Source organism: Oryctolagus cuniculus, chromosome X, assembly GCF_051225735.1.
Source record: "Oryctolagus cuniculus isolate XC-2025 breed Fujian yellow rabbit chromosome X, ASM5122573v1, whole genome shotgun sequence".
Lineage (NCBI taxonomy): Eukaryota > Metazoa > Chordata > Mammalia > Lagomorpha > Leporidae > Oryctolagus > Oryctolagus cuniculus.
In genome coordinates, this window is record NC_142888.1 from 60249213 (window position 1) to 60265904 (window position 16692).

Here is a 16692-nt window from a genome sequence, read left to right on the forward strand (position 1 = left end):
GGAAGCACTTAAATGGTATAGGGTAAGAAAATAATAAATTAAAAAATGAAACTATAAATGTAAATTCTTATGCCAGGATAAAATTTTATAAGGATTTATTTATATATTTGAAAGGCAGAATGAGAGAGAGACAGAGACAAAGAGGTAGAGAGAGAGAGATCTAACTTTCATCTGTTGCTTTACTCCTCAAATGCCTGCAACAGCAATGGCTGGGAAAGTCTGATGCCAGGAGTCAGGCGTCACTCACAAGGGTGGCAGAGGCCAAGTCATTAGCCATCATCTACTGCCTCCCAGGATGCATTAACAGTATGATGAATCAGAACCAGAGTAACGGAGGGCCAACCTTGTGGCATAGTGGGTAAAGCCACTGCCTGCAATGCCAGCATCCCAAAAGGTGCCAGTTCATGCTCCAGCTGCTACACTTCGCATCCAGCCCCCTGCTAATGCCCTGGGAAAAGCTGTGGAAGATGGCCCCAGTATTTGGGCCCCTACCACCCACATGGCTTCAGCCTGGCCCAATCCCCAGCTGGGGAGTGAACCAGCTGATGCAAGACATCTCTCTCTCTCTCTCTCTCTCTCTCTCTCTCTCTCCATCTCTCCCATCTCTCCCTCCCTCTCTCTCTGTGGCTCTGACTTTCAAATAAATAAATAAATCTTAAAAAAAAAAAAAAAGAATCAGAGTAACTGGAACTCAAACAGGCTGGGATTTTGATACAGACGTAGGCATACCAAGCAGCGGTTTAATCCATTGTACCATCAATGCCTGCCCCTAAAATCATGTTCTTTAATTTTCAAATATTTGGAATTTCACTCTTCATTCTGTTATACCATTATAATTTAATTGCATTTTGGCAAGGAGATACAGTCTTTCTGTTCTCAATCTTTTTATATTTATTGAGCCTTGTACCATGACCTACAGTATATGTTCTGGATTGATAAGATAAACCACGTGTACTTGTCTTAGGTATGTTCTTTAAGTAGTATTAAAATCAAGGTAACTTTTATGACTAAAATTTTGATTACAGCATTTTTTTTACACGCAGTTTGAAGCTCTCTTTTCGGACACTTGTATGTCTATGACAGTCATGCCTTCCTGTTGCAATGAAACTTCTATCAGTATGAAGAATCTCTCTTGTATTTTATATGAAACTTGTATAACTTAAATAAAATTTTTAAAAAAGAATCTTTACCTCTAGTGGCACATTTTGTTTAGAATCCTTCTTATATGATATTAATATAACTGCTCTGGCCTTATGCTTACTGTTTGTGTGACAGGTTTTTGTACATTCTAGCTCTGTATTAAGTTAAAAATCTATTTCTTATACAAAAGGCTTATATATAGATAGGAGTTTGTTCTTTTTCTACTATGATAGTTTCTGCTTTTGTAATTGGAGTGTTCAACTCATTAAACTGTAGTTTTCATATTAATAAGATTGTATATGTTTCTGGTATTTATTTCCAATTTGTGTCTCTGTTTTATTCCTTTATTGTTTTTTCTTATCCTTTATTAGAATTATTGGAACATAATTTAGAATCTCAAGTTAATTTTATTACTGGTTTAATGTTTATTCTTTTTGCATTGTTTTTAATGGCTGAATTAAAAATTACCATGTACATCTTTAAAGTTCATGGTGCACCTATAATTAAGTATCCCATTAGATAGAAAAATTTTAAAATATTTAGTCCATATCCCTGATTTTAAAATTATTTTATGTGCATAAATATTGCATTTTATATGTAATATATTGTTTGATACAAGATGAATATACACAGTTGATAAATCTGAATGACATAATGTAATTTTAGTATAAATAGCTATAATTTGGGGGAGAGAAAAAGATGAATAAGTGGAGCACACAGGATATTAAAGGCATTGAAACTCTTCCATGTGCTACCATAATGGTGGCTATGCAACATTATGCATTTGTCAAAACTCAAATAGCTTTTATAGCACAAGTTGCCAACTCTAAAACTACGTACTTTAATTAATGCTAATGCATTGTTCTGATAGCCTCCCACTGACCCTACTAATAGAGGGATTTCTGTACACAAATAGAAGATGGCTGAACATAGGACACATGATACTGGACATGAAATAAACATCACTTTATAACTCAAGTGTATTCACAGCCTTGGCGGGGGCGGGGGACATCCTATGAAAAAGGGATTACTATTTGGAACACAATGAATATATTGTGGCTATGGGAGACATGCTTTGGAGAAATAGGAGTATAGAGTGTCTCCTAGTTCTCATAGGTGGATGTAACTGTCTTTTTTAAACAATTGTGTAGATTGGCAGTGAATCCCTTAATAGATATATGTGTTGTAATGGCTTTCTCTTCATTTGTGGCTTGTCTTTTGGCTTTCTTCACGGTGCTTTTTGATCAGCCGATGTTTTTAGTTTTAAGGCAGCCCAAAATATCAATTTTATAGATGATGCTTTTGATGCTATCTAAAAAAAAAGTTGGCAAATCTAAAGTCACCTTGATTTTCTCCTATGCTACCTTCAAGAAGTTTAACAGTTTTCCATTTTGACATAAGTTTATGATTCATTTGGAGTTGATTTTTGTGTGAGGTTTAAGGTCTGTGACAAGATTCATTTTTTTGAACATGTATGTCTAGTTGTCCTACTACAATTCATTGAAAAGTCTAGACTTTCTTCATTACATTGTCTTTAATCCTTTGTCCAAGTTCAGTTGACTACACTACAATGGATCTATTTCTGGGCTGTTTACTGTATTCATATATCCTTAAGACTCCACATACAATACTAAATTCTTTTTTTCTTTTTAAAGATTTATTTATTTGTTCGAAAAGCAGAGTTACAGAGAAGCATAGACAGACAGAGAGAGAAAAAGAGGTCTTCTATTCACTGGTTCACTCACCAAACGATTGCAATGGCCGGGCTGGGCCAATCCGAAGCCAGGAGCCAGGAGCTTCTTCTGGGTCTCCCACGTGGGTGCAGGGACCCAAGGATGTGGGACATCTTCTACTGCTTTCCCAAGCCATAGCAGAGAGCTGGATCAGAAGCAGAGTAGCAAGGACTCAAACCGGCACCCATATAGGATGCTGGCATCGCAAGTGGCAGTTTTACCCGTTATGCCATAGCGCCAGTCCCAAGTCTACATATATAATCTTGAATTCTTCAACTTTTTCTTGGAGTTTTACTAGTTTGTCCTTATGTATTTTGATGTTTTGTTAGATATAGACACATTAAGGAGTACCATGCCTTCTTAGAAAATTGATAACTTGGTGCGGGTGCTGTGTTGTAGTGGGTAAAGCCCTTGCCTGCAGTGCCAGCATCCCATATGCAAGCCGGTTTGAGTCCTAGTTGGCTCCTGGCTTAAGGTCAGCTCAGCTCCAACCATTGCAGTCATCTGGGGAGTGAACCAGTGGATGGAAGACCTCTCTTTTTCTGCCTCTCTGTAACTCTGCCTTTCAAATAATTTTTTAAATGAAAATTGATATCTTTATACTTATATAATGTTCTACTTTATCTCTAATAATTTTCTGTGGTCCAAAACCTGTTTGTGAGAAAATGTATTCACTCCTATATTCTTCTGGCTGTTTTATTGGCATTGTATATATATATTTCTCCATTCCTTTATTTTTAATTTATGCATTTTTTATATTTAAAACTATAATTATACACTATAATAAATGAAATGAAAAGCCAAAATTAACAAGATTTACAATATTAGGTGAAGAGAAAAATGTAGAAGTACTGCAACTTATGTATATTGCTACTAGGAATGTAAAATGTTACAACTTTTTTGTAAAATTATCTGGAAGATTTCTATAAAGTATAAATCTACTATATTGCTTCAAAATTCCACTAGTAGGTGGGATACTTCATAATAGCTAATATATTAATAATCCCACATGTATTTCAATGGGTGAATACATAAATATTAGTATATTCATGCAATGGAATCCTCTTCAAAATAAACTGTTGATATATCCAAAAACTTGGAAGAGTTTCAAAAACTTTAATCTCAAAATAAGAATGAAAAGAAAATCCATGCTGTTTTATTTTATTTACATGGAGTTCTAGAAGGCACAAAACAAATCTGCAGTGACAGCAGATGTGTTGTGAGAAGCTGTTGATTAAGGAGTACTGACAATGAAGTAGTATGAACAACATTCTAGGGTGAAGAAAGTGTTGTTCATCCGAATTGGTTATGGGCTACTGTTCCATGAGTATTTGTCAAAAATCATTCAATTGGACACTTAAGATCTATACACTTGATTTAATGAGAATTATATCTCAATGAAAATCTTGACATTAATTATATTAATCAAATTTCTCTTTCCTAGCTCAATCCTTTTTTGTAGGTCATATACATAATTTGATTTTTTGGATACTGTATCTTTTCCTGTGAATGTGTTATTAACACAAAGAGAACAGATTCAATGTAGTTCATAGATATAATTCTAAAAATATAATTATACTCCTTTCCACCCCCATCCTTCCTCTCCTCACTTCTCCTCTCCCTGCCTCCATTTCTGAGATTTTTTTAATTAATATTACAGTCAAGGGCTTAATGCTCTGCTAACTAAAGTGATCAACAAGTAAAAAGACCCTAGTTCAACAGTAAGGGCTATAAACAGCAACAAAATAGAAAGATGACCATTTCACTCACATACAGTAAATTTTAAAATAATCACAGATCATTAAAACTGTAGTATCATGTTCATAATCACTCATTTGACAAAGATATAAAACAAAGTTTGACAAAGGTATATTTGCAGCAATACTGATAAACATGGACACTTAGTTGTTTTGTTTTGTTTTTGATTTTTTTTAAAGTTTAGCTCTTACACATAAGGTAGAACATGAAGTATTTGTCTCTATGTCCAGCTTATTTCACTCAATATAATATCCTCCAGTTGCATTCATTTTGATGCAAACGGTAAATTTTCACCTTTTATATAGCTGAATAATATCCCCCAAGTACTAAGAGAAAAAAAATGCCATCCTAGAATATTGTATCCTGCAAAGCTCTCATTTGTGAATGAAAGTGAAATAAAGACCTTTCATAGCAAACAGAAATTGAAAGAATTTGTCACCACTCATCCACCCCTGCAAAAGATGCTTAAAGATGTGTTACACACAGAAACACAGAAACACAGCCATCAATACCAAAGAAGGTAAAGAAAGAAAATCTCTCAGTAAAAGATCACAGAGTTCAAAGCTTATATTAGAAATATCTTTGGAAAAATGGCCGAGCAAAGTTACTACTTATCAATAGTCACATGGAATGTAAATGGCCTCAGCTCTCCAATTAAAAGACAGAGACTGGTTGAATGGGTTAAGGAACAAAACCCATCTATTTGCTGCTTACAAGAAACACATCTTTCCAACAAAGATGAATGCAGACTGAAAGTGAAAGGTTGAAAAAAGATATACCATGCCAACAGAAACCAAAAAAGAGCTGTTGTAGCCATTTTAATATCAGACAAAATAAACTTTAACACAAAAACTGTTAAGAGAGACAAAGAGGGGCACTATATAATGATTATGGGTTCAATTCAACAGGAAGATATAACTATTATAAATGTATATGCACCTAATTACAGGGCACAGGGTTATTTAAAAGATATGTTAAGGAACTTAAAGGGAGACCTAGACTCCATTACAATAGTATTGTGGGACTTCAATACTCCACTCTCAGAAATAGACAGATCAACAGGACAGAAGATCAACAAGGAAACAGCAGATTTAATTGACACCATAGACCAAATGGATCTAACAGATATCTACAGAACATTTCATCCTACACTTGAAGAATACACATTCTTCTCAGCAGTACATGGAACCTTCTCTAGGATTGACCACATACTAGGCCATAAAGCAAGTCTCATCAAATTCAAAAGAATCGAAATCATACAATGCAACTCTCAGATCACAATGGAATGAAGCTGGAAAGTAGCAAATCAGGAATCCCTAGAGCATATGCAAACACATGGAGACTGAACAACATGTTCCTGAATGAACAGAGGGTCATAGAAGAAATCAAGAGAAATCAAAATCTTTTTGGAAGCAAATGAAGATGACAACACAACATATCAAAACTTAGGGGATACAGAAAAATCAGTGTTAAGAGGAAAGTTTATAGCAATAGATGCCTCCATAAAGAAATTTGGAATGGCACCAAACAAATGAGTTATCAATGCATCTCAATAAAATCAGAAATGAAAAAGGGAATGTAACAACAACAGACACCACAGAAATAAAAAAAGAGTCATCAGAAATTACTACAAAGTGTTGCATGCCAGCAAATAGGAAATCTATCAGAAATGGCTAGATTCCCGGACACATACAACCTACCTAATTGAACCATGAAGACATAGAAAACCTAAACAGACCCATAACCGAGTCAGAAATTGAATCAGTAATAAAGGCCCTCCCAACAAAGGAAAGCCCAGGACCAGATGGATTCACTGCTAAATTCTACCATTTAAAGAAGAACTAACTCCAATTCTTCTCAAAATATTCAGAACAATTAAAAGAGAGGGAATCCTCCCAAATTCTTTCTATGAAGCCAGCATCACCTTAATTCCTAAACCTGAAAATTATGCAGCAGAGAAAGAGAATTACAGACCAATTTCCCTGCTGAACATAGACACAAAAATCCTCCATAAAATTCTGTCCAATAGAATGCAACAACACATCAGAAAGATCATCCACCCAGACCAAGTGGGATTCATCCCTGGTATGCAAGAATGGTTCAACGTTTGCAAATCAGTCAGTATGATAAACCACATTAAAAAACCACAGAAGAGGGAAGAGATGTATAATTTGGGACATGCTCAGGCTGACTTGCCCCAATTGGTAGAGTTGGAAACATACCAGGGGATTCCAATTCAATCCCATCAAGGTGGCATGTGCCAATGCCATCTCACTACTCCAAGTGATCAATTTCAGTTCACAATTGATCATAATGAAAGGACTAAGAGTCAAAGGGAGCACATAAACAAGTCTAGTATCTGCTAACACCAACCGATAGAATAAATAAAGGGGAGAGTGATCCAACATGGGAAGTGAGATACTCAGCAGACTCATAGAATGGCGGATGTCCTAAATAGCACTCTGGCCTCAGAATCAGCCCTAAAGGCACTCGGATCTGGCTGAAAAGCCCATGAGAGTATTTCAGGCATGGAAAGCCAAGACACTCTGGCAAAAAGATCTCTGTGAGTGAGATCCCAGTGGAAAGAACAGGTCTTCAAAGAGGGAGGTGCCTTTCTCTGAAGGGAGGAGAGAACCTCCACTTTGACTATGACCGTGTCTAAACAAGATAAGAGTCGGAGAACTCAAGGGGCTTCCATAGCCTTGGAAACTCATAACTGGTGCATAGGGAGATTACTGATGCCATAAACAGGAGTGTCAATTGGTAAAGTCAACAACAGGAGTCACTGTGCACTTACTCCTCATGTAGGATCTCTGTCCTTAACGTGCTGTACACTGAGGCTTAATGCTATAACGAGTACTCAAACAGTATATTTCACTTTGTGTTTCTATGGGGGTGCAAACGACTGAAATCTTTACTTAATGTACACTAAACTGATCTTCTGTAAAAAAAAAAAAAAAAAGAAAGAAAGAAATTATCAATTCCCAACTTGACTCTCACTGGGATTAAACATGACAATAGGTCTGATCTGATTTCATCATCATTTAAAAAAAAATCATCTATTATTTTTCACTTTATGTTTCTGTGTGGGAGCAAACTGTTGAAATACTTACTTAAGGTATACTAAGCTGATCTTCTGTATATTAAGATAATCGAAAATGAATCTTGATGTGAATGGAAGGGGAGAGGGAGTGGGAAGGGGGAGGGTTGTGGGTGGGAGGGACGGTATGGGGGGGGAAGCCATTGTAACCCATGGGTCGTACTTTGGAAATTTATATTCATTAAATAAAAGATAAAAAAAAAAAAAAAAAAAAAAAAAAAAAAAAAAACAAAAAAACAATATAAAATAAAAAAAAAAAAAAAAGAAAGTAAGATTGGAATTTGAGGCCTGCGCCGCGGCTCACTAGGCTAATCCTCCGCCTTGCGGCGCCGGCACACCGGGTTCTAGTCCCAGTCGGGGCGCCGGATTCTGTCCCGGTTGCCCCTCTTCCAGGCCAGCTCTCTGCTGTGGCCCAGGAGTGCAGTGGAGGATGGCCCAGGTGCTTGGGCCCTGCACCCCATGGGAGACCAGGAAAAGCACCTGGCTCCTGGCTCCTGCCATCGGATCAGCGTGGTGCGCCGGCCGCAGCACGCCGGCCACGGCGGCCATTGGAGGGTGAGCCAACAGCAAAGGAAGACCTTTCTCTCTCTCTCTCTCTCTCTCTCACTGTCCACTCTGCCTGTCAAAAAATAAATTAAAAAAATTAAAAAAAAAAAAAACCACAGAAGAAAAACCATGTGGTTATCTCAATAGATGCAGAGAAAGCATTCGATAAAATACAACACCCTTTCATGATGAAAACTCTATGCAAATTGGGTACAGAAGGAACAATCCTCAATACAATCACAGCAACTTATGAAAAACCCAGAGCCAGCATCCTTTTGAATGGGCAAAAGTTGAAAGCATTTCCAGAGACCAGCTATCAGACATGGATGCCCACTCTCACCACTACTATTAAATATAGTACTGGAAGTTTTAGCCAGAGCTATTAGGCAAGAAAAAGAAATTAAAGGGATACAAAATGCAAGGAAGAAGTCAAACTATCCCTCTTTGCAGATGATATGATTCTTTATTTAGGGGACCCAAAGAACTCTACGAAGAGACTATTGGAACTCATAGAAGAGTTTGGCAAAGTAGCAGGATATAAAATTAATGCACAAAAATCAACAGACTTTGTATACACAGGCAATGCTACAGCTGAGAAAGAACTGCTAAGATCAATCACATCCACAATAGCTAAAAAAACAATCAAATACCTTGGAATAAACTTAACCAAGGATGTCAAAGATCTCTACAATGAGAATTACAAAATCTTAAGAAAGAAATAGAAAAGGATACCAAAAAGTGGAAAAATCTTCCTTGCTCATGGATTGGAAGAATCAACATCATCAAAATGTCCATTCTCCCAAAAGCAATTTATACATTCAATGTGATACCAATCAAAATACCGAAGACATTCTTCTCAGATCTGGAAAAAATGATGCTGAAATTCATATGGAGACACAAGAGACCTCGAATAGCTAAAGCAATCTTGTACACAAAAACAAAGCTGGAGGCATCACAATACCAGATTTTAGGACATACTACAGGGCAGTTATAATCAAAAAAGCATGGTACTGATACAGAAACAAATGGATAGACCAATGCAACAGAATAGAAATACCAGAAATCAACCCAAACATCTACAGCCAACTTATATTGGATCAATGATCTAAAACCAATTCCTAGGCCGGCGCCGTGGCTCACTAGGCTAATCCTCAGCCTTGCGGCGCCAGCACACCGGGTTCTAGTCCCGGTCGGGGCGCCAGGTTCTGTCCCGGTTGCCCCTCTTCCAGGCCAGCTCTCTGCTGTGGCCAGGGAGTGCGGTGGAAGATGGCCCAAGTGCTTGGGCCCTGCACCCCATGGGAGACCAGCATAAGTACCTGGCTCCTGCCATCGGATCGGTGCGGTGCGCCGGCTGCAGCACGCCAGCCGTGGCGGCCATTGGAGGGTGAACCAACGGCAAAGGAAGACCTTTCTCTCTGTCTCTCTCTCTCTCACTGTCCACTCTGCCTGTCAAAAAAAAAAAAAAAAAAGTGCAAGATATAGGCACAGGCAAAGACTTCTTGGAAAAGACCCCAGATGCACAGGCAGTCAAAGCCAAAAGTAACAATTGTGATTACATCAAATTGAGAAGTTTCTGTACTGTAAAAGAAACAGTTTGAAAAGTGATGAGGTAACCAACAGAATGGGAAAAAATATTTGAAAATATGCAACAGATAAAGGATTAAAAACCAGAATCCACAAAGAGATCAAGAAACTCCACAACAACAAAACAAACAACCCACTTAAGAGATGGGCCAAGGACCTCAATAGACATTTTTCAAAAGAGGAAATCCAAATGGCCAACAGGCACATGAAAAAATGTTCAGGATCACTAGCCATCAGGGAAATGCAAATCAAAACCACAATGAGGTTTCACCCCATCCTGGTGAGAATGGCTCACATAGAGAAATCTACCAACAACAGATGCTGGTGAGGATGTGGGGAAAAAGGGACACTAACCCACTGTTGGTGGGAATGCAAACCGGTAAAGCCACTATGGAAGACAGTTTGGAGATTCCTCAGAAACCTGAATATAGCCCTACCATTCAACCCAGCCATCCCACTCCTTGGAATTTACCCAAAGGAAATTAAATTGGCAAATAAAAGAGCTTTCTGCACCTCAATGTTTACTGCAGTTCAATTCACAATAGCTAAGACCTGGAATCAACCTAAATGCCCATCAACAGAAGACTGGATAAAGAAATTATGGGATATGTACTCTATAGAATACTATACAGCAGTCAAAAACAATGAAATCCGGTCATTAGCAACAAAATGGAGGAATCTGGAAAACATCATGCTGAGTGAAATAAGGCACTCCCAGGGGGACAAATATCATATGTTCTCTCTGATCTGTGACAACTAATTGAGCACCTAAAAGGAAACCTAGAAGTGAACTGGACACTATGAGAAACAATGACTTAATCAGCCCTTGTCCTGACTGTCGAGGAACAACTTACTTTATTCCTTTTAGTTTTTTTGTTCTACTCAATACCATTGGTTGAACTCTTTAATTAACCCACAATTATTCTTAGGTATTTAAATTTAACTGAAAAGTGATCCCCATTAAATATAAGAGTATAAGAGTGGGAATAAGAGAGGGAGATATACAGTTTGGCACATGCTCACTCGGGCTTAACCCTAATGGGAGAGTTAGAAACATACCCGGGGATTCCAATTCAGTCAAATAGGTGGCATGTACCAATGCCATCTTACCAGTCAAAGTGATCAGTTTAAGTTCATAACTGATCATAATGATAGGATTAAGTGTCAAAGCATCACATATACAAGACTAATGTATGCTAATACTAACTAATAGAATTAAAAAGGAGAGAACAATCCAACATGGGAAGAGGGATACACAGCAGACCCATAGAATGGCAAAAGCCCTAAACATCACTCTGGCCTCAGAATCAGCCCTTAAGCATGTCCCAAATTGCACATCTCTTCCCTCTCTTATTCCCACTCTTATATTTAACAGCGATCACTTTTCAGTTAAGTTTCAACACTTGAGAATAACTGTGTATTGATTACAGTATTCAACCAAAAGTGTTAAGTAGAACAAACAAACAAACAAACAAAAATACTAAGAGGGATAATATAATAAGTTGTTCATCAACAGTCAGGGCAAGGGCTGATCAAGTTTCTGACCGTTTCTCATAGTGTTCATTTCACTTTAACAGGTTTCCTTTTTGGTGCTCAGTTAGTTGTCACCGATCAGGGAGAATATATGGTATTTATCCCTTTGGAACTGGCTTATTTCACTCAGCATAATGCTTTCCAGATTCCTAACAGGGATCACTTTTCAGTTAAAATTTAAACACCTAAGAATAATTGTGTGTTCATTACAGAGTTCAACCAATAGTACTAAAACAAAACAAAAAAAATACTAAAATGAAGAGAGGGAAGAGATGTGCAATTCGGGACATGCTCAAGCTGACTTACCTCAAACGGTAGAGTTAGAAACATACCAGGGGCTTCCAATTCAATCCCATCAAGGTGGCATGTACCAATGCCATCTCACTAGTCCAAGTGATCAATTTCTGTTCACAATTAATTATAATGATAGGACTAAGATCCAAAGGGAGCACATAAACAAGACTAGTGTCTGCAAATACTAACTCATAGAATAAAAAAGGGTGAGAACAATCCAAAACGGGAAGCGAGATACACAGCAGACCCATAGAACGGCAGATGTCCTAAACAGAACTCTGGCCCCAGAATCAGCCCTTAAGGCACTTGGATCTGGCTGAAAAGCCCATGAGAGTATTTCAGGCATGGAAAGCCAAGACACTCTGGCCAAAAAAAAAAAAAAAACCCTACATGAAAGATCTCCTCGAGTGAGATGCCAGTGAAAAGAACAGGTCATCAAAGAAGGAGGTACCTTTCTCTGAAGGGAGGAGAGAACTTCCACTTTGACTACAACCTTGTCTAAATATGATCAGAGTTGGTGAACTCAAAAGGCTTCCATAGCCTTGGCAGCTCATGACAAGAGCCTAGGGTGATTACTGATGCCATAAACAAGAGTGTCAATTTGTTAAGTCAACAACAGGAGTCACTGTGCACTTACTCCTCATGTAGGATCTCTGTCCTTAAAGTGCTGTACATTGTGATTTAATGCTATAACTAGTACTCAAACAGTATTTTTCACTTTATGTTTCTGTGTGGGAGCAAACTGTTGAAATCTTTACTTAATATATGCTAAACTGATCTTCTGTATATAAAGAGAATTGAAAAATGAATCATGATGTGAATGGAAGGGGGGAGGGTGAGGGAAAGGGGAGGGTTGCGGGTGGGAGGGAAGTTATGGGGGGGGGGGGAGCCATTGTACTCCATAAGCTGTACTTTGGAAATTTATATTCATTAAATAAAAGTTAAAAAGAAAAAGAAAAAAGAATTAGCCCTTAAGGCAATCGATCTGACTAAAAAGCCCATGAGAGTTTCTCAGGCATGGAAAGCCAAGACACTGTGGCAAAAAAAAAAAAAAAAAAAAAAAAAAAAAAAAAAAAAAAACAACCTAAACAAAAGATCTCCATGAGTGAGATCCCAGAGGAACGAACAGGCCATCAAAGAAGGCAGTACCTTTCTCTGAGGGGAGGAGAGAACTTCCACTTTGACTATGGCCTTGTCTAAATAAGATCGGAGTTTGTGAACTCAAGAGGCTTCCAAAGCCTTGGCAACTCAGACAAGGGGCTCGGGTGATTACTGACATCATAAATAAGAGTGTCAATTGTTAAATCAACAACGGGAGTCACTGTGCAACTACTCCCCATGTAGGATCTCTGTCCTTAATGTGTTGTCCTATGCGAATTAATGGTGAAACTACTGCTCAAACAGTACTTTATCCTTTGTGTATCTGTGTGGGTGCAAACTGTTGCAATCTTTGCTTAGTCTATACTAAGTTGATCTTCTGTATATAAAGATAATTGAAAATGAATCTTGATGTGAACAGGATGGGAGACGGAGTGGGAGATGGGATGGTTGTGAGTGGGAGGGAGGTTATGATGGGAAAAGCCACTATAATCCAAAAATTGTACGTTGGAAATTTATATTTATTAAATAAAAGTTTAAAAAAAAGGAAAAAAAATAAAGACTTACATCATACCCTAAAAAAAAGTTACAAAAATTGTTAGAGACTTACTAGTTAATTGGAAATCCATACTATTATGAACTTCTGCTTTAGAGGAAAATATCTTTTCAAAATTCACTTCCTTGAAAATTATAAGTACTTTATTAAGTAGCTATTCCATTTCATTTTCTTTATTATATGATGTTTGTTTAAAATCAACTTTAAGATCTCTCTGTTCTCTCGCTATCATCTTTTTTCTCTGTTTCTGTATCACTCTGTGTTTACTACACATTCAGAGGTGATGAGAAATTGCAAAACCAATGTTGGGACTCCTTTCCTGATGCATCATTAACTGTCATGGCCAATAGTCCTATTGCAAAAAACTCATTAAGAGAAAATCACAGCAAATTTATATAATCAATGTTTTATGTTATACAGTTGATCTCAAAATAAAAATTCAAAAACCTAGGTGGCAGGGGGAACTGTCCATTGCTATGCTTACATTTGACGAAGTCATGTTGAAATGTGATTGCACAAAATGGTATGATCTAATGATAACAGGTTGAGGAAAAAAACAGCAAGGTCAGTCTATTCAGTCTTCTGTACGTCTGTATGTAGCAAAGGGTCTTCAAGGGAGAAGAGAATGACCTTTCTAAACTTTATGGCTTAATTTGACAGAGAAAGGTTTCCAGTTTCTATAACCTGCTCTGGGTCAGAGGAATTATGGTTCCTAGGGGGGATCTGACACAGGTGACAGGAGGTCAATAGAAAATTAAATGTTTCTGAGACCTATCCAATGTCCTTGACATTAAAGTACTTGGCATGTCAAGAAGCCATATTTTACTAGGGGTGGGGAACCTTTTTTTTTTTTTTTTCCTGAGGACCATTTGGCTATTTATAACATCATTTGTCAGCCACACAAAATAATCAACTTAAAAATTAGCCTACTGTAGATTTACTGAATTTCGAGTCCCATCTTTGGTTGCTTTAGCAGGGCCAGATCAAGTAATTTTGTAGGTAGGCCTTATATATGGCCTGCATTCAGACATTCCCCATCCCTGCTCTAGAGCATTGTTTTAAGCCCTGACATTCAGCATCCAAATAAAGAAAAACTATGTAACTGAAGATATAAATGCCTTACTGAGAATGCATTCTTCTATTATTAGCAACTTTTATTCCAAGCAAATACGCAGAAAACATCTTTATTGAGCAAAATACTATTTTTGTTTATTATTTTGTGGTCATGGAAGTAGATCAGTGAAAAACAAATTTTCCTTGACCAAATTTTAGTCAGGCTCCTTTGAGCCATCTGTTGGACTAGGCCTATCCTTCAGCATTGTCTTTGGCTGCTGGTTCTAGCTGTAGCATGGACCCTGCTATGTTAATTTAGTAAGAATCATTCCATCCTTGATACCTGATCTCCTAGACAACCTTTAACAAGATTCCTGGTAAATCAATTGAGCAAGTATCCTTTTATCCTTGATGGCATATTTTAACTTTCCTATCCACTGACCTCCCTCCCCACCCCTGCTCATTTGCTATAAATTCCAAGTTATTTTTGCTGTATTCAAAATTAAATCCAATGTATCTCACCTATTGCAATAGTCATGATACATATTGCAATAGTCTTTAATAAAATCTTCCTTAACTATTTAATAAGTGTGAGAACAGCTTTTTCTTCATCAGTTACTTTTTTTTTATTTAAAAGGCATAAAGTCAGAGAGACAGAGAGATAGACAGACATGAAGATCTTCCATCCACTGGTTCACTACTCAAATGCCAGTAGCAGCCAGGGCAAGGCCAATCCAAAACCAGGAGTGCAGAAATCCATCTGTGTCTCTTACACAGGTGGCAGGGATCCAAGAGTTTGATTCACCACTTGCTGTGCTCCAGGGTACACACCATCAGGAAACTGAAATCAGGAGTGGAGCCATGACATGAACCCAGTCATTCAGATTTGGGATGTTGGCATCCTAAGCAGTGCTTTTGGGTCTGGTGTTTCTGTTACTATTATTACTAATTGGTCTTTCAAACTTATTTCTATATTATAATTGGAAGTTATATGTATATACTGTTACTTTAAATCATAGACGTTATTAAATATAAACTGTTTTTATTGTCATATTTGCATCAAAGGTCACAGATGAAACTTAACATAATAATATTATGATACTATACGTATCCAATATGTAATCAGTGTGATGTGGTATGTTTGGGAGATATATAAAGTAGTATTCTGACACAAAACAAACAAGCAAACAAACAGGACTCTGTTTTTGCCCATGATTCTTTCAACTTGATTATATTTTAAGTAAATTTTTCAGGTTTGAAAAGGAAGAAACAATTGAGCTATCAATGAATGATGTTAGAAGCTTCTAAAGAGTTAAAATGTAAAAAATGTGGTTAAATCTACAATAGAGTTAAAAACTTCCCCAAATCTGTACTTCAGGGCATAGATTTTCATATTATTGAGGAAATAAAAGTTGTGAATTCAAATATTTCTCTAGTTCTCTGAGCCATCACCTACTACCTCTCCAATTCCACAGAATATTTACACATCAAAAGAAAAAAACTGGGTCAAGAGAGAGTCCAATGGCATTTCCAACAGATATTTGGAAATATTCAGTAGTTCATCACATCGTAGTGGTACATTACAGACTATCCACTCACTAGAGAATGAGGTGCTGATAATCCCACTTTAAAGGATTTCCAATAAATGCAGTCTATTTCCCAAGTACCCTATGTTCTTCACAGTTATTGTGCAAAAATTTTTTAAATAATTTGGTGTGAAAACTTAACTTTAATAGCACAAGATGTATTTTTTGAAATGTCTAAAAAAGATTTGTTGTCTTATATGATAATTACTTAACTCTGGAAAAAGTGCAATTTAAATGAAAATGGAAATTGTTTTGCTAATTCTACTATCTTTCTCAAGCAACCATGAACAGATTCCTCAAAATTAGTTTTACCCACACATATGTGACTCAGAAATTGTCAATTGAATTCTCTCATTACCTGTGAGAAATGAATACTACATTTCTCTTCCAAATTGCCATCACGCTGCATGTACAATAAGGCAACAGCTCTTTAACAAAGCAGGCCAAAGGAGTGCGGCGTCAAGCCAAACAGCAGCCCTGGAAAGGATCCCGAGTCTCCTATTTCAGTCAGATCTTTCCTGATCTTTCTCTTTGTGTGGCCAGGAGAATTCACTGGGAAACTGGGAAACCTAATTAACGTGTTTCATTACGTGCTTCTGCACAGGGCTTTGCATAACTATTTGCCTTAACCCACAACTGTTCAGGGAGAAGACACCAAAAAGTTTGAAAAATTATTGAAATGAAAGTGTATACTTCAGAGAAGTGGTTTAT